This window comes from Peromyscus maniculatus, chromosome 1 (assembly GCF_049852395.1).
Source record: "Peromyscus maniculatus bairdii isolate BWxNUB_F1_BW_parent chromosome 1, HU_Pman_BW_mat_3.1, whole genome shotgun sequence".
Taxonomy (NCBI): Eukaryota; Metazoa; Chordata; class Mammalia; order Rodentia; family Cricetidae; genus Peromyscus; species Peromyscus maniculatus.
This window is the reverse complement of record NC_134852.1, coordinates 29177207-29204780: the sequence shown is the minus strand read 5'-3', so window position 1 is coordinate 29204780 and position 27574 is coordinate 29177207. Positions and strand designations below refer to the sequence as shown.

The following is a 27574-nucleotide window of genomic DNA, read 5'->3' as shown; positions in this document are numbered from 1 at the left end:
ATATAACATCACTTGTACATTGGTATCGGCCAGGTGGACTAATTTCTGATTGCACACCACCCTTTAAGAAATTTCCAGCTTGTGATTATAAAACATTTAGCCATTCATGGGACAACATAAGACCTGCTACTGGCCATCCTAAATGGATACAATGTGTGTTTCCTGATACAGGAGTTACCTTTCATCCTTATAATAATGCCTTTATAAAAATTCATGATTGGTCTTATACCTCTTTAGAACCCACTGAAGATCAATGGACAACATTTGGCTGGCCCAGTCCCACTTATACAGCCCTGCTTTCTCATTAACCTAAACCTCAAACTGAATTACATCATTTGTTGGCTGCCTTTGATTTTGTTGTCAACCTTAAATTGCCTAGACAGCTTAATTATCATTCCCTTGATATCCAGTCTTGTGTTATGTCACCTTTTGCTATCCTACATTCAGGGGAGACAGGGATTATAAACATTGTTGCAAATGGATCAATTTATGACATCTCCCGTGAAAACTGTTATCTGACTAATTGCATTAATTCCACCACTCACCCCACAGCTTTCCTTATTGTCCATGAGCCACCATATGTGTTGCTGCTTATTAATCTTTCCTCACCCTGGTCTGAAGATCCAGCCATATTTGCTCTAGAACATGTTGTTGACTCTCTCTCTCTCTCATGCCCTGAAGGATTCACTGTGGCACTCATGCCTGGTGCTACTGCTTTAATAGCCATCATAGGTCCCACAACTGTGTCAGCCACTGCCTTGGCTCAACAGATACACACTGCTAATCATGTGAACTCCTTATCCAAGAATATCTCATTGGTTTTGGTTACACAGGAAGAACTGATCAAGGGTTAACAGATAGAATAAATGTTTTAAGAAGCCATTCTTTATATGGAAACTCAGATTCAACACATTAAGACACGTCTAACAACATCATGTCACACTAACTATAAATGGATTTGTGTTACTGCTCCTCTGCTGTTTAACAGCTCACAGATGTCGTGGGAACAAATACAAGCCCACTTGAGAGGTGTCTGGAATACACTAGTTAAGTATAAACATAGCTACTCTGTTTTCCCACATTAAATCTATTAGCCATTCCAAGCTACAGTTTTCTTTTGCTGAAGAGGCAGCTAACTACTTCGTTAAATCAGTCAAAAATCTTGTTCATGATAACTCTTTGTGGAATTTTCTCATTAATTTGAGAATCATAGGAGCATTAATCATCTTATTATCATCTTCCCTTCTAGTCATCCTCAGATGCTTAGGATCTGCAGTACACATTGCCCAGAAAGAAATTCACACTCCACATTTATTAAATGAAAAAGAAGGAGGTGCCATAAACCACTAAAGATTATGCAGCAGGTGGCAACCAGTATTGTAAACGAATTTCTAAATGGTCTTATTAACTAAAAAACATGGAGCCAAATATAGGGGTGAAAGCCTTAGATCAGGGAAACAGGGAAAGCCACCAGCCAACCTTACCTCACCAACTCTGCAGCTTCCAAATGTGTGTTACTTCCTGTCTACCCATGCCTTTATTGCCTTGCTGTTCTGCCCTCTCATTGGCTCTTAGCCCAGCTACCTCAGTTCCTTGTTACTTTCTGTCTGTACAGACCTCTAGGCCTCTATTGTTGGTACTGGGATTAAAGGCTTGTGTCATCAGGCTTGGTTCTGTTCCCTAGTGTGGCCTTGAACACACAGAGATCCTGCCTGCTAATGGATTAAAGGTGTGTGCTGCCTGACTTCTTGTTTACTTAAAATGGCTGGCCTTTCCCCCCTGATCTCCAGGCAAGCTTATTTATTAACATACAAATAAAATATCACCACATAGTATTCAACAGGCTGAACTACCAGACTAATAACTCTCTGTTGGGAAGTCCCATTAGGCAAAGTCCATGGGGTCACTGGCTATGGAAACCTGTTGTTTTCTGCCTACAAAGTTCTCATGTGCCACTGCATTGCCTCCCTAAAAAGAATGTCTGTGGGGTTCTTCCCACAGCCCTTTGGTGGTGTGTTTTACACTTTTGGGGCATAATTCTGTCTTCAAATTGTCAGAAGGATGACTTCTTCTTATACTGTGTAAATTTGGTGAAGAAAATATACCTTCATAGCCAGGCCATTAGCTAAAACATCAGCAAATTCTAAACAGTCCAGTTGCCCTGGAGAGTGCTCAAGGACAAGTTTTCAAGTGACTTACAAGGCCAGGAATGAAACAACTTCATGCCAGTTTGCTTGCAATGAAGCCTGACAGAAAAAAAAAGATACACAATGTAGCTAGAGAGTTTTCTCTCCAGGTCCCGCCAAGCTCCAGTAGTCCTGTAGTCCACTTATAAAATAAACACACAGACGCTTATATTATTTAAACTGTTTAGCCTAATGGCTCAGGCTTTTTGTTAACTGTTCTTATATCTTAAATTAACCCATTTCTATAAATCTATACCTTGCCACATGGCTCATGGCTTACCGGCATCTTCACATGTTGTTTGTCATGGCGGTAGCTGACAGTGTCTCCCTCCACCTTTCTGTTCTCTCAATTCTCCTCTCTGTTAGTCCCACCTATACTTTTTGTCTGGCTACTGGCCAATCAGTGATAAATTTATTAACCAATCAGAGCAACATATTTGCCATATAGAACATCCCACAGAAACACAACTCTGTGTCTCATTAATTGACTTTCTGCATGTATTTCAAACCTCATTTTTATTTTATAAAATTCAAGGTTCAGCTAACTAACAGTTTATGCAGGGTAGAAGAATACTTCTTAAGATTCAGGATGTTTCTAGGTCACTGTCTCTTGTCTTGAGCCTTTCTGTCTGCTTTGCAGACTATATATCGGGGAATCCGGTTGACACCCTGGCATTGCCTTGGTTGGCATAACTTTTTCAAGCCTGAGAGAAAAACGTGTGAGTTCTTATGTGTTTATAGAATGGCTCTGTCTCTATTCTTTATTTTAAAGATGTAATATGACCTTCAATATGCAGCTTTTATATTTGCTAGTTTTTTCTGTGGAAGAATTTTTCAAGATTCAGTAATAAACAAAGTTGCCTTCAGAACATGTGAGCTTGTTTTTTCCCTAAAGACCTTTTTAGAAAGATAAGAATTTTTTCCTAAGCCCTCATTACTCTGGGGTATTCTTTTTGCTACATTTGAGCAGATCTGGGGGCTGGACTCTCAGTCTCAGTTAGAGGAAATTCATAGGCAGAGATACTTTACTTAAGGTCAAGTAGGTTTTTCTTTTTGTCACTAACTAATGCATTCCTGTCTCCCCATTTGCTATCATGATCTCCGTGACCCAGAAGGAACACCCAGAATATTGATCCATGCTCATGTTCTTTAGCCCAAATGCTTTCAGCTCCTGTTTTGTGTCAGCTGGTGAGTGGCTTCTGCTCTGATTCCAAAGCAGCCAGAAGAGGCAGGTGATGAATGAGCCTGGGAGGCCTGTCCTGAGTCAAAATGAAACTTATGCTTTGATGATGCTGTTTCATTAACTGTTCTCAATGTCTGCTGTGGATATCACAGTTTCCCTGAGATCAAGATATGGGAAATGGGAAAAGTAACTCTCAGGGTAGGTGCCCTTGAGCTGTTCCCTGGCTCTGATTGGACACCAGTACATGTGATGACCATGGCAAAGAAAGAGGGACACTCATTTGCAGAATGGAAAACTTTCAGTGAATTCTCTCTATGGATGAGGACTTTACAGTTTGAAACAGTGTCCTAGTTAGCATTAACTGTCACACTGACACTGCCCAAAATCACATTAGGGGAAAACAGATTCTTTAGGCACAGACCATGCTAGTCAGAAGAATAGGTGAGTGACCTGCCTGCCAGCTGAACTGCCCTACTCCCTAGATTCTATTCCCAAAGACCCATCCCACAGAGTAAGCTGTCCCTGATTATCAACTCCACTGCTGTCAGATCCAGTCCCTATTTATGGCTGACTTCCACTGTGCATACACCACATCAATCAGAAGAAGAGGAACAAGCCACACCAGAATGAAGATCAGAGACCCTCTGCTGCACCAAAGGCAAAGCTAACTTCCTGAAGACAAGCTCCCCAACCTTGACAGACACTCACTATTAGATCAGAGTGAAGATTAAAAAATGATTTTCCAATAAAACTACAGAAGAAGCAAGCTGGTGTAGATTTCCTATATGTAGCAAAATAGACTAATCAAAAAAGATAGAGAAGGACTCTTCAAATTCATTAACGAACAAACCCACCAAGACATATCAATTCTGAACATCTCTGCCCCAAATACAAAAGCACTCACATCTATAAAAGCATCATTACTACAGCTTAAATCACACATTGAGCCCCATGCATTAATAGTGGGAGAGTTCAACACCCCACTCTCACCAATGGACACATCATCCAGACAGAAAATAAACAGAGAAATAAACTAACAGACACTGTGATTAAAATGGACCTAACAGATATCTACAGAACATTTCACAGAAACACAAAGAATACAACTTTTTCTCAGCACCTTATGGAACACTATTCAAAATTTGTCATATACTCGGTCACCAAAGCAGTCCCAATAGATACAAGAAAATTGAAACAATCCCAAGTCTTATTGGACCACCATGGATTAAAGCAGATTTCAACAACAACAGAAATAACAGAAAGCCTATGAACTAATGGAAACTGAACAACTCTCTATGGAATTAACACTGAGTCAAAGAAGATATAAAGAAGGAAATGAAAGACTTCCTAGAATTCAATAAAAATGAATGCAGAACATACCCAAATTTGAGACCCAATGAAAGTGGTGCTAGGAGGAAAGTTCATAGCACTGAGTGCCTCCATAAAGAAATTAGAGACATTTCATACTAGCAACTTAACACACCTGAAATCTCTAGGGCAGAAAGAAGAAAACACACTCAGGAGGAGTAGAGGGCAGCAGAAAACAATGACACTGAGGGCAAATCAATAAAATACAAAGAGAACAGAACAAAGAATCAATGGCATCAAGAGTTGGTTCTTTGAGAAAATCAACAAGAGAGACAAACCCTTATCCCAAATAACAAAAAGGCAGAGAGACAATATCCAAAGTAACAAAATTAGAAGTGAAAAGGGAGGAACCACCCCAGCCTCTAGCCTTTAGGCCTGGGGCACAACCTATGCCCCATACCTCCACCCATTGCAGTCCCAGGTGCAGGCCAGCAGGCAGGACTCCTGCAGGTAGGCCTGATTACCACCCCCCACAAGACACTGTAACTAACAAGCCCCACTCCACCCCCCAAACTAACCCATCCCCTGAGACCACAGCTGCTCCCTGAGACACAGACTCTGCCAGCTGTTTGGACTCTTTGTTCTTCCAGCTGATCACCCCAGCCTCTAGGCTTTAGGCCCAGAGGCACAACTCATCCTTCATACCCCCATCTATTGCAGCCCCAGTTTCAGGCCAGGTGGCAAGACTCCCACAGGCAAGTCTGACTACACCCTCCCCACTGTACCTGTAACCCGCAAACCACAATCTACCATCCAAATTCACCCATCCCTGAGACTGCAACTGCTCCCTGAGACACAGAATCTGACAGCTCCAATTGAACCAAGAGCTCTGACTGGACCAAGAGTGGCTCCCTGAGACACAGACACCACTTGCACCAATTGGTGGAAGAGATAGGTAGATGCCAGAGCAAGAATACATACAACAACATAAAGAGCAATATGGCACCACCAGAACTTAGTGGTTCTACATTAGCAAGACATGAACATCCCAATGTAGAAGATGGAGAAGAAAACTACTTTAAAAATGATTTTAAGAAGATGATAGAGGTCTTTAAAGATGAAAGGAAAAAATTCCCTTAAAGAATCAAGGAAAAGCCGGGCAGTGGTGGCACACACCTTTAATCCAAGCACTGGGGAGGCAGAGGCAGGCGGATCTCTGTGAGTTCGAGGCCAGCCTGGGCTACCAAGTGAGTTCCAGGAAAAGGCGCAAAACTACACAGAGAAACCCTGTCTCGAAAAACCAAAAAAAAAAAAAAAATCAAGGAAAAGACAAACAAAAAAATTGAAAGAAACTAATAAATCCCTTAAAGAAAGCTAAGAAACCCAAGAAAAAGCAATCAAACAGGTGAAGTAAACAGTTCAAGACTTGAAAACTGACAAAGAAGCAATAAAGAAGACACAAACTAAGGTTATGCTGGAAATGGAAAATCCAAATAAATGATCAGGAACTACAGATGCAAGCATTACCAACAGAATGCAAGAGATGGAAGAGAGAATTTCTGGCATTGAAGATACCATAGAGGAAATAGATTCATCAGTTATATAAAACATTAAAGCCAGCAAAGTCATAACACAAAACATCTAGGAAATTTGGGACACCATGAAAAGACCAAACCTAAGAATAATAGTGATAGAAGAAGAATATCAACTCAAAGGCACAGAAATTATATTCAACAAAATCATAGAAGAAAACTTTCTCAACTTAAAGAAGGAAATGCCTATGAAGGTACAAGAAGCTTACAGAACACCAAATAGACTAGATAAAAAAGACCCTCACCACATAATAGTCCAACTATTAAATGTACATAATAAAGAAAAATATTAAGAGCTGCAAAGGAAAAAGACCAAGTAACATATAAGGGCAGACCCATCAGAATAACACCTGACTTATCAGTAGAGACTCTGAAAGCCAGAAGGTCCTGGATAGATGTTATGCAGACACTAAGAGACCATGGATGCCAAGCCAGACTATTATATCCAGCAAAACTCTCAATTGCCATAGATGGAATAAACAAAATATTCCATGACAAAACCAGATTTAAACAATACCTATCCACAAATACAGCCCTACAGAAAGCACTAGAAAGAAAAATCCAACCTAAGGAAGTTAGATACAACCATGAAAATACAGGCAATAGATAATCCCACAGCAACAAATACCAAAGAAGAAAAACACACAACACTACCAACAAAAAATAACAGGAATTAACAATCACTGGTTATTAATATCTATTAATATCAATGGTCTCAATTTGCCTATAAAAAGACACAGGCTGACAGAATGGATATGAAAACAAGATCCATTCTTCCACTGCATACAAGAAACACACCTCAACTTTAAAGACTGACACTTCTGTAGGTGTAACCATCTTATTAAATAAGAAACACAGAGCCAATGCAAAGATGAAAGCCCAAGAGGTCAGAGCAATAGCTAAGAGCTAAAAACCTTACCCTTCACTGTCGCTTCTGTCCTTCTCAGCAAGAGAGCTACTTCTTGTCTGCTTGTCTTTTTTATAGACTTTCTATTCTGCCTTCTCATTGGTTGTAAACCGAACCACATGACCTCCTCATCACTGCCTGTCTGTACAGACCTCCAGGTCTAAGCAATGAAATTTTTTGTCTGAGTTTATCAAATGTTACTGGACTGGACATTGTAATATGTATAATGGATTTTTTTGTCTGAATCTGTCAAATGTTAATGGACTAGACATCATTAACATAATCTTGACTGTGTATATTGTATATACTTACTGGCTACAATTTTTCTTGTATTAGTTATAAGCTTTTTTTAAAATTTTAGACAAAAAGAGGGGAAATGTGGTGGTATTGTGTTGCCCAAAATATTGTGCACCCTAATAAACTTATCTGGGGTCAGAGACAGAACAGCCACTAGATACAAAGGCTAGAAAACGGTGGCACTCACACCTTTAATCCTACCATTTCAGAGGTAGAAATCTCCCTGGATCTCTGAGTTCAACGCCACATTGGAAACAGCCAGGCATGGTGACACACGCCTTCAATCCCAGAAAGCAAGCCTTTAATCCCAGGGAGTGATGGTAGAAAGGAAAGATATATAAGGTGTGAAGACCAAAAACAAAAAGCATTTGGCTGGTTAAGCTTTTACCTGGTTAAGCTTCAGGCTTTTGAGCAGCAGTTCAGCTGAGAGCCATTGGGATGAGGATACAGAATCATCCAGTCTGAGGAAACAAAGCCAGCTGAGAAGTTGGCCAGGTGAGGTTAGCTGTGGCTTGTTCTGTCTCTCTGATTTTCCAAAATTCACCCCAATACCTGGTCTGAGTTTGATCTTATTAATAAGAACTTTTTAAGATTCATGCTATACACTACCTCAGAGTAGAAGGCTGGGAAAAGATTTTCCAATCAAATGGACTTAAGAAACAAGCTGGTGTAGCTATCCTAATATCTAATAAAATAGACTTCAAAATAAAATCAATCGAAAGAGATTGGGAAGGACATTACATACTTGTCACAGGGAAAATCCACCAAGATGAAGTTTCAATTCTGAACATCTATGCCCCAAATACAAGGGCACCCACATTTGTAAAAGAAACATTACTAAAGCTTAAATTGAACATCAAACCCCATACACTAGTAGTGGGAGATTTCAACACTCCACTCTCACCACTGGAGAGATATGCCAGACTGAAACTTAACAGAGAAATAAGGGACCTATCAGAAGTTATGACTCAAATAGAATTAATAAATATCTACAGAACATTCCACCCTAACACAAAAGAATATAGCTCCTCAGAACCCCATGAAACCTTCTCTAAAACTGACCACAAGATTGGTCACAAAAACAAATCTCAACAGATACAAAAAATTGGAATAACTTCTTGTATTTTATCGGACCACCATGGCTTAAAGTTAGATTTCAACAACAACAAAATGTACAGAAAGCCTACAGTCTCATGGAAACGGAACAATGCCCACATGAATCACCAATGGGTCAAGAAAGGAAGGAAGGAAGAAAGAAAGAAAGAAAGAAAGAAAGAAAGAAAGAAGTGAAAGACTCCCTAGAATTCAATGAAAATGAAAGTACAACATACCCAAACTTGTAAGACACTATGAAAGTAGTACTAAGAGGAAAATTCATAGTACTAAATGCCCACATAAAGAAGATGGAGAAATCTCACACTAGTGACTTAACAGCACACCTGAAAGCTCTAGAACAACAAGAAGAAAACTCACACAGGAAGAATCAGTGCCAGGAAGTAATCAAATTGAGGGCTGAGATCAATAAAATAGAAACAAAGAGAACAATATAAAGAATCAATAAAACAAAGAGTTGGTTCTTTGAGAAAATCAGCAAGACAGACAAGCCCTTATCCAAACTAACCAAAAGGCAGAGAGAGAGAGAGAGAGAGAGAGAGAGAGAGAGAGAGAGAGAGAGCATCAAAATAAAAAAATCAGAAATAAAAAGGGAGACATAACATCAGACAATGAGGAAATCCAGAGAATCATCAGTTCATACTTCAAAAACCTGTACTCCACAAAATTGGAAAATCTGAAAGAAATGAACAATTTTCTGGGTAGGTACCACATACCAAAGTTAAATCTAGACCAGATAAACTATTTAAATAGACCAAAACCCCTAAGGAAATAGAAACAGTCATTAAAAGTCTCCCAACCAAACAAGTCCAGGACCAGATGGCCTCAGAGCAGAATTCTAGCAGATTTTCAAAGAAGAGCTAATTCCAATACTTTTCAAATTGTTCCACACAATAGAAACAGAAGGAACATTACCATACTCTTTTTTATGTGGCTACAGTTACCCTGATACCCAAACCACACAAAGATGCAACAAAGAAAGGGAATTACAGACCAATCTCTCTCAATGAATATTGATGAAAAAAAAAAAACTCAATAAAATATTGACAAGCCGAATCCAAGAACACGTCAAAAAATTATCCACCATGACCAAGTAGGCTTCATCTTAGGGATGCAAAGATGGAACAACATACAAAAATCTGTCAATGTAATCCACCATATAAACAAACTGAAAGAAAAAACCCCACATGATCATCTCATTAGATGCTGAAAAAGCCTTTGATGGAAATCCAACACCCCTTCATGATAAAAGTCTTAGAGAGCTCAGGAATACAAGGAACATACCTAAATATAATAAAGGCAATTTACAGCAAGCCAACAGCCAATATCAAATTAAATAGAGAGAAATTCAAAGTGATTCCACTAAAATCAGGAACAAGACTGTCCACTCTCCCTATATTTATTCAATATAGTACTTGAAGTTCTAGCTAGAGCAATAAGACAAGAAAAGGAGATCAAGAATTGTTTCCATGTAGTGGTGCAGCGGGTCACATTTCGTGCGTGGTCACTCAGCAAAGATGCCCGAGGAAACCCAGTCCCAAGACCAACCAATGGAGGAGGAGGAGGTCAAGACTCTCATCTTTCAGGCAGAAATGGCCCAGTTGATGTCCTTGATCATCAATACTTTCTATTTAAACAAAGAGATCTTTCTGAGGAAGTTGATTTCAAATTCATTGGATGCTCTGGACAAGATCAGATACAAGAGTCTGATAGACCCTAGTAAACTAATGGGAAGGAGCTGCACATTAATCTTATTCCCAATAAACAAGATCGAACCCTTACTATTGTGGATATCGGAATTGGAATGACCAAGGCTGACCTGATCAATAATCTTGGTACTATTGCCATGTCTGGTACCAAAGCCTTCATGGAGGCTTTGCAGGCTGGTGCATATATCTCTATGATTGGCCAGTTTGGTGTTGGTTTTTACTCTGCATATTTGGTTGCTGAGAAAGTGACTGTGATCACCAAACATAATGATGATGAGCAGTATGCCTGAGAATCTTCAGCAGGGGGCTCATTCACAGTGAGAACTGACACAGGTGAACCAATGGGCTATGGAAGAAAGGTTATCTTACACCTGAAAGAAGACCAAACCGAGTATTTGGAGGAATGGAGAATAAAGGAGATTGTGAAGAAACATTCTCAGTTTATTGGCTATCCCATTACTCTCTTTATGGAGAAGGAACATGATAAGAAAGTCAGTGATGATGAAGCTGAAGAAAATGAAGATAAAGAGGAAGAGAAAGAAAAAGAAGAAAAGGAGTCTGAGGACAAGCCTGAAATAGAAGATATTGGTTCTGATGAAGAAGAAGAAAAGAAGAGTGGTGACAACAAGAAGAAGATGAGTGAAAAGTACATTGATCAAGAAGAAATCAACAAAACAAAGCCTATTTGGACCAGAAATCCTGATGACATTACTACGGAAGAATATGGAGAATTTTACAAGAGCTTAACCAACGATTGGGAAGAGCATTTGGCAGTGAAGCATTTTTCTGTTGAAGGGCAATTGGAATTCTGGGCCCTTCTTTTTGTCCCAAGATGTGCTCCTTTTGATCTGTTTGAAAACAGAAAGAAAAAGAACAACATCAAGTTATATGTGTTCAGAGTTTTCATCATGGATAACTGTGAGGAGTTAATCCCTGAGTATCTGAATTTCATTAGAGGAGTGGTGGATTCTGAAGATCTTCCTCTAAATATTTCCCTTGAAATGTTGCAGCAAAGCAAAATTTTGAAATTTATCAGAAAGAATTTGGTCAAGAAACATTTAGAACTATTTACTGAACTGGCAGAAGATAAAGAGAACTACAAAAAGTTTTATGAGCAGTTCTCAAAAGATATAAAGCTTGGAATTCATGAAGACTCTCAAAATTGGAAGAAGCTTCCAGAGCTGCTGTAGTACTACACATCTGTTTCTGGGGATGAGATGGTTTTTCTCAAGGACTATTGCACCAGAATATAGGAAAACCAGAAGCACATCTACTTTATCACCAGTGAGACCAAGGACCAAGTTGCTAACTCGGCCTTTGTGGAACATCTCCAAAAGCATGGCTTAGAAGTAATCTACATGATTGAGCCCATTGATGAGTACTGCGTGCAATAGCCAAAGGAATTTGAGGGTAAGACCTTGGTGTCAGCTACCAAAGGACAGGAACTCCCAGAAGATGAAGAGGAGAAAAAGAAACAGGAAGAGAAAAAGACAAAATTTGAAAACCTCTGCAAAATTATGAAAGATATTTTTGAGAAAAAGGTTGAAAAGGTGGTTGTTTCAAACCAACTGGTGACATCCCCATGCTGTATTGTCATGAGCACATATGGGCGAACAGCAAACATGGAGAGAATCATGACAGCTCGAGCCCTCAGAGACAACTCAACAGTGGGTTACATGGCAGCAAAGAAGCACCTGGAGATAAACCCTGACCACTCCATTATTGAAACCCTACGGCAAAAGGCAGAGGCTGACAAGAATGACAAGTCTGTGAAGAATATGGTCATCTTGCTGTATAAAACTGCACTCCTGTCTTCTGGCTTCAGTCTGAAACATCCCCAGACACATGCTAACAGTATCTACAGGATGATCAAGCTTGGTCTAGGTATTGATGAAGATGATCCTACTGTGGATGATACCAGTGCTGCTGTAACTGAAGAGATGCTACCACTGGAAGGAGATGACACATCGTGCATGGAAGAAGTAGACTAAACTTCACCAGAACTATACGTTTGATGCTTACTTTCATTTCTTCTTTGATAATATATTTTCCAGGATTTTTGTTTATTTCTGTTAAAATATCTGTGTGGCATGTGAACTAAGGGGAAGATAAATTTTCTTTCTACTTGTGATACTGTGATACTACAGGTTTGATTCAACAGGTTGGTAGAACGTTTATTGTAAGACATAATGTAACCTATTAACTTTGTGGTCTGAAGTGTTTAGCTGTTCAGAAGCTGGATTCTTTAGTAGACAAAATATTTTGTCACTTGGAAGTATTCTGAGATTTATCTTCATGATTAAAAGGAAAAAAATTAAGATGGCTTAAGTTTTATCTTAAAATATTTCATCCTCTGTAGTAATTCTGCATGTTCCAGTCTTAGAGGAACACAAGCTAAAACAACAGAAGAATTTCCCATGTGCCTTATCTTCCAAAGTACCAAGAACAAAATCCTACACTTTCCTAGGTCTTGTAACCCAGCAAGGCTTGTGAATGGAAATATAGTGCTCACTCATATTCTACTTTAAAAGGTAAATACAGATAAGATTTAAAAAAAAGAAAAGGAGATAGAAATTGGATCAAAGGGATAGAAATTGGAAAGGAAGAAGTCAAACTTTCACTATTTGCAGATGATATGATAGTATACATAAGTGACCCCAAAAATTGTACCATGGAACTCCTACAGCTGATAAACCCCTTTAGTAAGGTGGGAGGATACAAGATTAACTCAAAAAATCAGTACCTCCTATATACAAAAGACAAATGGGCTAAGAAAGAAATCAGAGAAACATCACCCTTTACCATAGCCACAAATGATTGAAGTAACTCTAACTAAGCAAGTGAAGGACCTGTGTATGACAAGAACTTTAAGTCTCTGAAGAAAGAAATTGAAGAGGATATCAGAAAATGGAAAGATCTCCCATGCTCATGGATAGGTAGGATTAACATAGTAAAAATGGCAATCTTGCCAAAAGCAATCTACAGGTTCAATGCAATCCCCATCAAAATCCCAACACAATTCTTCACAGGCCTGGAAAGAATAATACTCAACTTCATATGGAAAAACGAAAAAGTCCAGGATAGTCAAAAGAATCCTGTACAATAAAACAAGCTCTAGAGGTATCACAATCCCTGACTTCAAGCTCTACTATAGAGCTACAGTAATAAAAACAGCCTGGTACTGGCATAAAAACAAACATATGGACCAATTGAATATCCTGACATTAATCCCCACACTTATGAACACATAATTTTTGACAAAGAAGCCAAAACTGGACAATGGAAAAAACAAAGCATCTTCAACAAATGGTGCTGGCATAACTGGATGTCAACATGTAGAATATTACAAATAGATTGATACCTGTCACCATGCACAAAACTTAAGTCCAAGTGGATCAAAGACCTCAACATAAATCCAGTTACTCTGAACCTGATAGAAGAGAACATAGGGAGTAGTCTTGAACACATTGGCACCGGATATCACTTCCTAAATATAACACCAGTAGCACAGGCACTGAGAGAAACAATTAATAAATGGGACCTCTTGAAACTGAGAAGCTTTTGTAGAGCAAAGGACACTGTCAACAAGACAAAATGACAGCCTACAGAATGGGAAAAGATCTTTACCAACCCCACATCTGACAGAGGGCTGATATCCAGAATATATAAAGAACTCAAGAAACTAGACATCAAAATACCCAACAGTCCAATTTAAAAAATGGGCTATAGAGCTAAACAGAGAATTCTCAACAGCGGAAACGCAAATGGCTGAAAGACATTTAAGGAATTGCTCAACATCCTTAGTTGTCAGGGAAATGCAAATCAAAATGACTCTGAGATACCTTCTTACACCCATCAGAATGCCTAAGATCAACATCACTGAAGACAGCTTATGTTGGAGAGAATGTGGAGCAAGGGGAACACTCCTACACTGTTGGTGGAAATGCAGCTTGTACAGCCACTTTGGAAATCAGTATGGCAGTTTCTCTGAAAATTGGGAATCAATCTCCCTCAAGACCCAGCTATATCACTCTTGGGCATATACCCAAGAAATGCTCAATCATACCACAAGGACGTATACTCAACTATGTTCATAGCAGCATTATTTGTAATAGCCAGCACCTGGAAACAACCTAGATGCCCTTCAACTGAAGAATGAATAAATAAAATGTGGCACATATACACAATGGAGTACTACTCAGCAGAGAAAAGCAATGACATCATGAGGTATGCAGGCATATGGATGGATCTAGAAAAAATAATTCTGAGTGAGGTAACACAGACTCAGAAAGACAAACATGGTATGTACTCACTCATAAATGTATACTAGATATAAAGTAAAGATAACCAGACTGCAACTCACAGCTCCAGGTAGGCTATCTAGTAAAGAGTACCCTGGAAAAGACACAGGGATTGCCCAACAGTGGAGAAATGGATGAGATCTACATGAGCAAACTGGGGGTGTTGGCGGTAATGGAGGGCAAGGGTAGGGCGAAAGAGAGCTTAAGGGAGTGGGAGGTCCTAGCTGGATCAGGAACAGTGTGAGATAACAAGGAAAGAGATACCATGATAAATGAAGATACCATGGGAATAGGAAGAAGCAGAGTTCTAGAGAGGTCCCCAGGAATCCACAAAGATACATCCACTATAGACTACTGACAATGGTCGAGGGGGTACCTGAGCTGACCTACTCTGGTGATTGGATGGCCGAACTCCCTGACAGTCATGATAGAACCTTCATCCAGCGACTGATGGAAGCAGATGCAGAGATCCATGGGCAAGTCCCAGGTGGAGCTCCAGGAATCCAATTGATGAGAGAGAGGAGGGATTATATAAGCAAGAGATATCGAGACTGTGATTGGAAAAAGTACAGAGACAACTAGCCAAAGTAGTGGAAACACATGAACTGTGAACCAATACCTGAGGAGCCCCCACGGTACTGGACTAGGCCTTCTGGTTAAGTGAGACAGTTGTTTACCTTGAACTGTTTAGGGGAACCCCAGGCAGTGAGACTGGGACCTGTCCTTAGTGTATGAGCTGCCTTTTTGGAACCTAGTGCCTATGCTGAGAAACTTTGCCCAGCCTTGGTGCAGGCAGGAGGTGCTTGGACCTGCCTCAACTGAATGTACCAGGCTCTGCTGACTCCCCAGGGGAGACCTTGCCTTGGGGAAGGTGAGAATGGGGGGTGGGTTGGGGGAAGAGGCTGGGAGGTGGGAGGAGGGAGGACAGGGGAATCCATGGTTGATATATAAAATGAATAGAAAATGTCTTAATTAAAAAAAAAGAATTCAACAACAAGAAAAATTACAGAAAGCCTACAAATTCACTGAAACTGATCAATGCTCAACCAAATCACCACTGGGTCAAGGAAGAAATAGAAAGAAATTACAGACTTCCTAGAATTCCATGAAAATCAGTTCACAACCTACCCAGACTTATGAGACACAATGAGCAGTGCTGAGAGGAAAGTTCACAGCACTATGCGCCTACATAAACAATATGGAAAAATCCCACACTAAAAAATTAACAACAGAACTGAAATCCCTAAAACAAAAAGTAGCAAATTCACCTAGGAGGAGTAGACAGTAGAGCATATTCAAACTCTGGGCTGAAATCAATAAATGAGAAACAAAGAGAGCAATACATAGAATCAGTGAAAGAATTAGTTGGTTATTGAAGAAAAAGGAAGATAGAAAAATGCTTATCCAAACTAACCAAAAGGCAAAGAGAAAATATCCAAATTAACAAAATATGAAATAAAAAAGTGCCATAACAAGAGTCACTGAGGAAATCTAGTGAATCATTAGATCATACCTCAAAAACCTGTAATCAACAAAATTGAAAAATATCAAGAAATGGACGATTTTCTGCATAGGTGTCACATACCAAAATTAAATGAATACCATATAAACAATTGAAACAGACCTATAACCCCTAAGGAAATAGAAGCAGTCATCAAAAGACTGTGAACCAAAAAAAAGCCCAGGTCCAGATGGTTTCAGTATAGAATTCTACCAGAATTTCAAAGAAGAGCTAATACCAATGCTCTTCAAATTGTTCCACACAATAGAAACAAAAGGAACATTGCCAAACTCCTTTTATGAACCTACAGTTACCCTGATACCCAAATCACACAAAGACATAACTAAGAATTACAGACTTATCTTTGTCATGAACATTGATGCAAAATACTCAATAAGATACTGGCAAACTGAATCCAATAGTACATCAAAAATATCATCCATCGTGATTAGTAGTCTTCATCTCACAGATGCAGGGATGGTCCAACACCCAAACATCTCTCAATATAACCCACCCTATAAAAAAAAACTGAAAGGAAAAAAATAATCATCTCATTAGGTACTGAAAATTCCTTTCATAAAATTTAACACCATTTCATGATAAATGTCTTGGAGAGATTAGTAATATAAGAAACATACCTAAACATTATAAAAGCAATATACAGCAATCCAGTAGTGAACATCAAATTAAATGAAGAGAAACACAAAACAATTCAACTAAAATCAGGAACAAGACAAGTCTATCTACTCTTTTCCTATCTATTCAATATAGTCCTCAAAATTCTAGCTAGAGCAATAAGGCAACAAGAGGAGATCAAGAGGATACAAATAGGAAAGGAAGAATTCAAACTTTCAATAATTTCAGATGATATGATAGTATACATAAGTGACCCCCAAAAAATATAACCAGGGAATGCCTACTGCTAATAAGCACCTTTAGTGAGATAGTAGAATACAAGATTAACTAAAAAAAAAATCAGTAGCCCTCCTATGATAATTGGGCTGAGAGAGAAGTCAGGGAAACATTACCATTTACAGTAGCCACAAATAATATAAAACATCTTGGGGGTAACTTAACCAAATGAGTGAAAGACCTGTATGACAAAAACTTTATGTCTTTGAAGAAAGAAATTGAAGAAGGTATCAGAGAATGGAAAGATCTCCAATGTTCTTGGATAGGTAGGATTAACATAGTAAAAATGGCAATCTAACCAAAAGCAATCTATAGATTCAATACAATTCCCATTAAAATCCCAACACAATTCTTTATAGACCTCAAAAGAACAATACCCAACTTCATGTCAAAAAACAAAAAACCCAGGACAGCTTTAAACAATCCTGTACAACAATGGAAGTGCCAGAGGCATCACCATCTCTGACTTCAAGCTCTACTATAGAGATATAGTAATAAAAACAGCTTGGTATTGGCATAAAAAAGAACATGTGGACTCTTACATAAATGCACACACAGCTATGGATGCTTGATGTTTGACAAAGAAACCAATATTGTACAGTGGAAAAAATAAAATATCTTCAACAAATGGTGTGGTGTAATTGCATGACAACATGTAGAAGATTGTAAATAGATCTATATCAATCTCACTGCACAAAACTCAAGTTCAAATGGATCAAAGACCTCAACAAAAATCCAGTTACACTGAACTTTATGGAAGAGAAAGTGAGGAGTATCCTTGACAGCATTGGCACAGGACACTGCTTGTCAGTAGCAGACACACTGAGATCAATTAATAAATGGGGTCTTCTGAAAATGAAGTTCCTGTAAGGCAAATCATACAGTTAATAAGACAAATGGTAGCCTACAGAATGGGAAAAGATTTTCACCAACCCCACATCTAACAGATGGCTGAACTCCAAAATATACAAAGAGCCCAAGAAACTTGACATCAATATACCAAATAATCCAAATTAAAAAATGGGGTACAGATTTAAAAAGAGAATTCATAACAGAAGACTCTCAGTTGGCTGAAAGACATTTAAGGAATTGCTCAACATCCTTAATTATCATAGAAATGAAAATCAAAATGACTCTGAAATACAATCTTACTCTTGTCAGAATGGCTAAGATCAGAAACAACACTGATGGCAGTGTATGTTGGAGAGGATATGGAGTAAGGGGAACACTCCTCCACTGCTGGTGGGAGGACAAACTTGAACAGCCACTTTGGAAATCATCATGGCAGTTTCCTAGAAAACTGGAAATCAGTCTACCTCAAAAACCAGGCATACCACTCTTAGGCATATACCCATGGGATGTTCAATCATCCCTAAGGACACTTGCACAACTATGTTCATAACAGCATTATTTGTAATACCCAGAACCTGGAAACAACCTAGATGCCACTCAACCAAAGAATGGATAAAGAAAATGTGGTAAATTTACACAATGAGGGATTACTCAGCAGTACAAATCAATGACATCAAGAAATGTGCAGGAAAATGGATGGAACTGGGAAAAAATCATTCTGAGTGAGGCCAGACACAGAATACAAACATGGTTTGTAGTCACTCACAAGTGAATATTAGATGTAAAGCAAACCATAACCAGGCTACAACCCAGAGCCTCAGAGAAGCTAGGGAACAAGGAGGACCCAAAGAGGGACAAATGGATCACCCTGGGAAGGGGAAATAGATGAGATATTCTGGGTAACCTGGGGTTAGGGGATAGAGGAAAGAGGATGAGGGATGAGAACACGAGGGATCTGGAGGATGGAGTTGGGGGAGGGATGGAGAGGGAGAACAATGAAAGAATTATCTTGATAGAGGTGACATCATGGGTTTTTGGACAAACCTGTTGCCAGGGAAACTCTTAGGAATCCACAAGGATCACCCCAGTTATGACTCCTAGAAATAATGGAGAGGGTCCCTGAACTGGCCTTCTCTTGTGATCAGGTTGATGACTGTCCTAATTGTCATCATTGAAGCTTCATTCAGTAACTAGTGGAAGCAGATGTAGAGATCCACAAGCGAGCACTGGGCTGAGCTCTGGGAGTCCAGTTGAAGAGAAGGAGAACAGATTGTATGAGCATGGGGGGTTAGATCATCATTGGGAAATCCACAGAGACAGCTGTCGTAAGCTTGTGGGAGCTCACAGACTCTAGACTGACAGCTAGGGAACCTGGAGGGGACCAACCTAAGCCCTCTACATGTGGGTGATAGTTGTGTAGCTTGGTCTGTTTGTGGCCACTAGCAGTGGGACCAAGCTCTGACCCTGGCATGTGAGGTGGCATTTGGGGACCTATTTCCTATGATGGGATGCCTTGCTCAGCCTTGATGCAAGAGGGAGGATTATGGTCCTTTTTCAACTTGATTTGCCATGCTTTGTTTTCTCCCATGTGAGACCTTACCCTTTCTCAGGAGAGGATGGGGAGGTAGAAAGGAGGTGGGGGAAGGAATATGATGAGAGGATGGAGGAGAAATCTTGTTTGTTATGTAAAATAAATTTTTAAAATTAATAAAAATAAGAAGAGCAGAAGATACATTCCTTGGTATCAATGTCCTGTGTACTCAAGAGCAGGCTTACCACACTGTGGGCAGAGAGAATGAATGATTCAGACACCAGAGACTGGGCAAAGAGTGCAGTGGCAGCCCCTACATTAGTGTCCTTTCCTTTGAGTCTCAAGATAAATGTCCTAAGTCTTTGAAATTTGGGGGGCACAAGGCTCCTCCTGAGGATGCCTATCTTCTGGATAAACATTGTTCCAATTTTAGTCCAGAGATTCCCAGGACAATTTTTTTTTTCAGTGTGAAAAATCACATTTTATTTGCTTAAGTAGTTAAGAGTCTTTTTTCCTGATGTCTAATCTAATTATTCTATTTTAGGGGATACTCTTTTAGGCAATTATTCTGGTAAAATAGATAACCTAACTTTTGTCATATTTAAGTTACTTTTTAAATTTTAAATTTTTTAAAATTTTATAATTAATTTAATTTAATCAGCCATGGATGCCCCTGTTCTCCCTCCTCCCGCCCCCTCACCATCCTCCCAATCCACCCTTTATTCCCACCTCCTCTGGGAAAGGACTCTCTGGGGATTCAGCTCAGCCTGGTAGATTCAGTCCAGGCAGGTCCAGTCCCCTCCTCCCTTCACCCAGGCTGAGCAAAGTGTCCCTACATAGGCCCCAGGCTCCAAAAAGCCAGCTCATGCACTAAGGACAGGTCCTGGGGGCCTCCCAAACAGTTCAAGCTAAACAACTGTCTCACTTATCCAGAGGGCCTGATCCAGTTCCATGGGGGTTCCTCAGCTACTGGTTCATAGTTCATGTGTTTCCAATAGTTTGGCTATTTGTTCCTGTGCTTTTTCCAATCATGGTCTCAACATCTCTTGCTCATACAATCCCTCCTCTCTCTCACTGATTGGACTCCTGGAGCTCCACCTGGGGCCTGGCCATGGATCTCTGCATCCACTTCCATCAGTCATTATATGAGAGTTCTATCACAACAGTTAGGGTGTTCAGCCATCCAATCAACAGAGTAGGTCAATTTGGGCTTTCTCTCAATCATTGCCTGTAGTCTATTGTGGAGGTATCTTTGTGGATTTCTGGGGACCTCTCTAGCACTTTGCTTCTTCCTATTCCCATGGAGTCTTCATTTATCATGATATCTCTTTCCTTGTTCTCCCTCTCTGTTGATTCAACTGGGATCTCCCACTCCCCTAAGCTCTCTTTCTCCCAACCCTTGCCCTTCATTATCCCACCATCCCCAGTTTGCTCATGTAGATCTCATCTATTTCTCCTTTGTTGGGTGATCCCTGTGTCTTTCTTAGGGTCCTCTTTACTAGGTAGCCTCTCTGGAGTTGTGAGTAGCAGTCTAATCATCCTTTGCTTTACATCTAGTATCCACCTATGAGTGAGTACATATCATGTTTGTCTTTCTGAGTCTGGGTTACCTCACTCAGGGTGGTTTTTTTCTAGATCCATCCATTTGCCTGCAAACCTCATAATGTCATTGTTTTTCTCTGCTGAGTAGTACTCCATTGTGTACATGTACCACATTTTATTTATCCATTCTTTAGTTGAATGGCATCTAACTTATTTCCAAGTTCTGGCTATTACAAACAATGTTGTTATGAACATAGCTCAGCATTTGTCCTTATAGTATGATTGAGCATTCCTTGGGTATATGTCCAAGAGTGGTATAGCTGGATCTTGAGGGAGATTGTTCCCCAATTTTCTGAGAAACTGCCATACTGATTTCCAAAGTGGCTGTACAAGCTTGTATTCTCACCAACAGTGGAGGAGGGTTCCCCTTGCTTCACATCCTCTCCAGCATAAGCTGTCTTTAGTGTTTTTGCTCTTAGTCATTCTGACAGGTGTAAGGTGGTATCTCAGAGTTGTTTTGATTTGCATTTCTCTGACGACTAAGGATGTTGAGCAATTCCTTAAATGTCTTTCAGCCATTTGAGCTTCCTCTGTTGAGAATTCTCTGTTTAACTTTATAGCCCATTTCTTAATTGGACTATTGGGCATTGTGGTGTTTAGGTTTTTGAGTTCTGTATATCAGCCCTCTGTCAGATGTGGTGTTGGTAAAGATCTTTTCCCATTCTGTAGGCTGTAGCTTTGTCTTGTTGACCATGTCCTTTGCTCTACAAAAGCTTCTCAGTTTCAGGAGGTCCCATTTATTAATTGTTTCTTTCAGTGCCTGTGCTACTAGTGTTATATTTACGAAGTGATCTCCTGTGCCAATGTGTTCAAGACTACTCCCTATGTTCTCTTCTATCAGGTTCAGAGTAACTGGATTTACATTGAGGTCTTTGATCCACTTGGACTTAAATTTTGTGCACGGTGACAGATGTGGATCTATTTGTAGCCTTCTACATGTTGACATCCAGTTCTGCCAGCACCATTTGTTGAAGATGCTTTGTTTTTTCCATTGTCCAGTTTTGGCTTCTTTGTCAAAAATTATATGTTCATAGGCATGCAGATTAATGTCAGGATATTCAATTGGTTTACATGTTGGTTTTTATGCCAGTACCAAGTTGTTTTTATTACTGTAGCTCTATAATAGAGCTTGAAGTCAGGGATCATGATGCCTCTAGAGCTTGTTTTGTTGTACAGGATTTTTTGGACTATCCTAGGCTTTTTGTTTTTCCATATGAAGATGAGTATTATTCTTTCCAGGTCTGTGAAGCATTGTGTTGGGATTTTGGTGGGTATTGTATTGAATTCTTAGATTGCTTTTTGGCAAGATTGCCATTTTTACTATGTTAATCCTACCTATCCATGAACATGGGAGATCTTTCCATTTTCTGACATCTTCAATTTCTTTCTTCAGAAACTTAAAGTTCTTGTCATACAGGTCCTTCACTTGCTTAGTTAGAGTTACCCAAAGGTATTTTATATCATTGTGGCTATTGTAAAGGGTGATGTATCTCTGATTTCCTTCTCAGCCTGTTTGTCATTTGCATATAGGAGGGCTACTGATTTTTTGAGTTAATCTTGTATCCTGCTACATTACTGAAGGTATTTATAAGCTGTATGAGTTCCTTGGTCGAATTTTTGGAGTCACTTATGTATACTATCACATCATCTGCAAATAGCGAAAGCTTGACTTCTTCCTTTCCAATTTGTAACCCTTATTCTTCTTATGTTGTCTTATTGCTCTGGCTAGAACTTCATGTATTATATTGAATAATTATGGGGAGAGCAGACAGCCTTGCCTTGTTCCTGATTTTAGTGGAATCACTTTGAGTTTCTCTCCATTTACTTTGATGTTGGCTCTTAGCTTACTGTAAATTGTTTTTTATTATGTTTAGGTATGTTCCCTGTATTCCTGATCTCTCCAAGACCTTTATCATGAAGGGGTATTGGATTTTGTCAAAGGACTTTTCAGCATATAGTGAGATGATCATGTGGTTTTTTTTCTTTCATTTTGTTTATATGGTGTATTACATTGACAGATTTTTGTATGTTGAATCACCCTTGCATCCCTGGGATGAAGCCTACTTGATCATGGTGGATAATTGTTTTGATGTCTTCGTGGAGTCTGTTTGCCAGTATTTTATTCAGTATTTTTGCACCAATGTTCATGAGGGAGATTGGTCTGTAGTTCTCTTTCTTTGTTTTGTCTTTATTTGGCTTGGAAATCAGGGTAATTGTAGCCTCATAGAAGGAGTTTGGTAATGTTCCTTCTGTTTCTATTGTGTGGAAAAATTTAAAGAGTATTGGTATTAACTCTTCTTTGAAGATCTGGTAGAATTCTGCACGGAAACCATCTGGTCCTGGGCTTTTTTTAGTTGGGAGACTTTGAATGACTGATTCCATTTCCTTAGGGGTTATTGGATTATTTAAATATCCAGTTTATCTGGTCTTGATTTAACTTGGGTATGTGGTACCAGAAAATTATCCATTTCTTTTAGATTTTCCAGTTTTGTGGAGTAGAGGTTTTTGAAGTGTGACTTGATGATTCTCTGGATTTCCTCAGTGTTAGTTGTTTCGTCTCCCTTTTCATTTCTGATTTTGCTAATTTGGATGCTCTCTCTGTACCTTTTGGTTAGTTTGGATAAGGGCTTGTCTATCTTGTTGATTTTCTTAAAGAACCAACTCTTTGTTTCATTAATTCTTTGTATTGTTCTCTTTGTATCTATTTTATTGATTTCAGCTCTCAATTTGATTATTTCCTGGCATCTATTCCTCTTGGATGACTTTGCTTCCTTTTGTTCTAGAGCATTCAGGTGTGTTGTTAAGTCACTAGTGTGAGATTTCTCCAACTTCTTTATGTGGGCATTTAATGCTATGAATTTCTCTCTTAGCACTGCTTTCTTAGTGTCCCATAAGTTTGGGTATGTGGTATATTCATTTTCATTGATCTCTAGGGAGTCTTTAATATCTTTATTTCTTCCTTGACCCATTGGTGATTCAGTTGAGCATTATTCAGTTTCCATGAAATTGTAGTCTTTCTGTAGTTTTTGTTGTTTTTAAAATCTAACTTTAAATGATGGTGGTCTGATAGAACACAGGAGGTTATTCCAATTTTTTGTATCTGTTGATATTTGCTTTGTGGCAAAGTATGTGGTCAATTTTAGAGAAGGTTCTATGGGGTGCTGAGAAGAAGGTATATTCTTTTTGTTAGGATGAAATGTTCTGTAGATAACAATTAACTCCATTTGGGTCATCACATCAGTTAAGTCCTTTATTTCTCTGTTAAGTTTCGATTTGGCAGATCTGTCCAGTGGTGAGAGTGGGGTGTTGAAGTTTCCCACTATTAATGTGTGGGGTTTTATATGTGGTTTAAGCTTTATTAATGTTTCTTTTACATATGTGGGTGCCCTTGTGTTTGGGGCATAAATGTTCAGAATTGAAACTTCATCTTGGTAGATCTTTCCTTTGATGAGTATGTAATGTCCTTCTTCATCTCCTTTGATTGATTTTATTTTGAAGTCCATTTTGTTGGATAAAAGGATAGGTACACCAGCTTGCTTCTTAAGACCATTTGATTGGAAAGACTTTCCCCAGCCTTTTCATAGTGTCTACCTTTGAATTTGAGGTTTGTTTCTTGTATGCAGCAGAAAGATGGGTCCTGCTTTTGTATCCATTCTGTTAGCCTGTGTCTTTTTATAGGTGAATTAAGTCCACTGATATTTAGAGATATTTATGAGCAGTGATTGTTTATTCCTGTTATCTTTTGGTGGTAGTGTGTGTGTGTGTACTTCTCTTCTTTGGAGTTTATTGCTGTGGTGTTATCTATTGCCTGTGTTTTCAAGGGTGTATCTGACTTCCTTAGGTTGGAATTTTCCTTTTAGTGCTTTCTGTAGGGCTTGGTTTGTGGATAAGTATTGTTTAAATCTGGATTTGTCTTGGAATGTCTTGTTCACTCAGTCTATGATGATTGAAAATTTTGCTGGGTATGTTAGTCTAGGCTGGCATCCATGGTCTCTTAGTGTCTGCATTACATCTGTCCAGGTCCTTCTGGCTTTCAAAGACTCCATTGAGAAATCGGGTGTTATTCTGATGGGTTTGCCTTTATAAGTCACTTGGCATTTTTCCTTTGCTGCTCTTAATATTATTTCTTTATTCTGTACGTTTAATTGTTTAATTATTATGTGGTGAGAGGACTTTTTGGAGGGATCTAGTCTGCTTGGTGTTCTATAGGCTTCTTGTATCTTCATAGGCATTTCCTTCTTTAAGTTGGGAAAGTTTTTTTCTATGGTCTTGTTGAATATATTTTCTGTGCCTTTGAGTTGGTATTCTTCTCCTTCCTCTATTCCTATTATTCTTAGGTTTGGTCTTCTCATGGTGTCCCAGATTTCTTAGACATTTTGTGTTATGACTTTTTTGGCATTGGTATTTTCTTTGACTGACGAATCCATTTCCTCTATTGTATCCTCTACACCAGAGATCTTGTCTTCCATCTCTTTTATTCTGTTGGATATGCTTGTATCTGTGTTTGCTGTTCATTTACTCAGATTTTCTATTTCCAGCATTCCCTCTGTTTGTGTCTTCTTCATTGTTTATATTTCCCTTTTCAGGTCTTGAACTGTTTTCCTCACGGTTTTCTTTAGGGATTTATTGTTTTCTTCCACCTTTTTATTTGTCTTTTCCTCTAGTTTTTTATAGATTTCTTCCCATTTTTCTTTGACTTTTTCTCATTTTTTTATTGATTTTCTCTACTTTTTTTTGTTTATCTTTTCCTCAATTTTATTTTTTATTTTTTCTTGAAAGGCCTCTAGCATCTTCATGATGCTAATCTTAAGGTTACTTTCTTCTCCTTCTTCCACGTTGTGATGTTCATGTCTTGCTCTTGGAGGAGGGCTAGGTTCTGGTGATGCTGTATTACTCTTTATGTGTTGTATGTACTTCTGCCTTGATGTCTTCCCATCCCCTCGTCTAATAGGTATAAGAGGTGCCTGTGTCTGAGTGAGTTGCTGTTGTTCCACTCTGTGTTTGCTGTGTCTGTGTCTCAGGGGGGCCCTTCTGTGTCTAATATTAGCTCTTGGTCTGATTGGAGCAGGTAGCTTCTATGTCTCAGTGAGTTGCTCTTGGGTCAACCCAAGGTAGTTGGTTCTGTGACTCATGGATTCATTCTTGGTTTTATCAGGCCTCTTGGTCCAGTCAGAGCTGGCAGATTCTGTGTTTCCAGAAGCCTCTCTTGGTCTAATGAGAAATGGCAGATTCTACTTCTCAGAAAGCCACTCTTGGTCTAATCAGGGCTGGCAGATTCTCTGTCTCCCGAGTTTACTCTTGGTCCAATGATGGATCTTTGTCCAATGAGAGCTCTCTCATTCTCTGGGCTAGATGGGAGCTCTCTGGGCCAGATGGGAGCTCTAGGCCAGATGGGAGCTTGGGGCTGGTTTCCAAGTCTCAGGAAGTGGCAGGGGTCTGGGGTAGATGGGTGTTGCAGCAGGGTGTGTAGATTCCAGGGTCTGCTGAAGGGTCTTGGAGAAAGGGAACCTTCCTGAGGGAGCTCTGCTTGCTGGCAGGCCTTTGGGGCCAATTTGGGAGGGTCTTCCCCAGATTCCCAGGACAAATCTTCATCCCTGTCTGTATCCAGTCTACACTAGGTGCAATTAGCAGTTCTGGAGAGCAGAGTGAACAGGATGGATACAGGCCCTGCATCCACCTGTGCAGCTGACATGCTGACCATGACTGCTGTAGCCCTAGACATGAGATTACAATTGTCCCAGTGATCTCCAGGGGGCAGTATCAGGATACACTCTCAACAATCAGAAAATTATTTCCCTGAGTCATGACCTTGACTTGATGACTGGTTTCCCTTCTGTATGTACTAACCCTGAGCTCCCTGCCAAGACCCTGCTCTGTTTTTTTCTGTCTGAGAAAACCCCTCTGCCTGGAGAACATAGGGTCCCCTCACTTATGACCTCTCTCATAGGGGAAGGCAAGGTTACTGCAGGGAAATCACCTAGGCAAAGGGTAATAGTTACCCAGGAAGATCAGAGATGATCTAGGGTCAACCAACACACAGCTCAGAGAACACCAGATGCTGGAAGATTGCTGTACTGGCTGTTTTGGTTGTCAACATGAAACAATCTATGATCATCAGAGAAGAAGGAGCCTCAGTTGAAGGAAAGCCTACATGATATCCAGCTATAAGGCATTTTCTTAATTAGTAATCAATAGGAAAGGGCCCAGACCATGGTGGATGGTACCTTCTCTGGACTGGTGGTCCTAGGTTCTGTAAGAAAGAAAGCCCAGCAAGCCAGGGGAAGCAAGCCAGTAAGTAGCACCCCTCCATGGCCTCTGCACCAGCTCCTGCCTCCAGGATCCTGCCCTGTTTGGGTTCCTGTCCTGACTCCCTTCAGTGATGAAGAGCAATGTGGAAGTGTAAGCCCAATAAATCCATTCCACCCCCACTTGCTTTTTGGCCTTGGTGTTTGTTGTTCTATTGCTCACAGTAATAGAAACCCTAACTAAGACAGTTGCCTTGAAAATCTGCATAGGAAGAGGGAGTCATAGTCCTTTCCAGGACACACAGGTCCCATCTTTCCCCCAACACTGAGGACAT

General features: G+C 39.6%; 1 pseudogene; it reads left to right on the top strand.

Moving 5' to 3' along the window:
- The first annotated feature begins 10103 nt into the window (after positions 1–10103).
- Positions 10104–12324, top strand: LOC102911655 (heat shock protein HSP 90-alpha pseudogene; annotated as a pseudogene).
- Positions 12325–27574: the final 15250 nt, after the last annotated feature.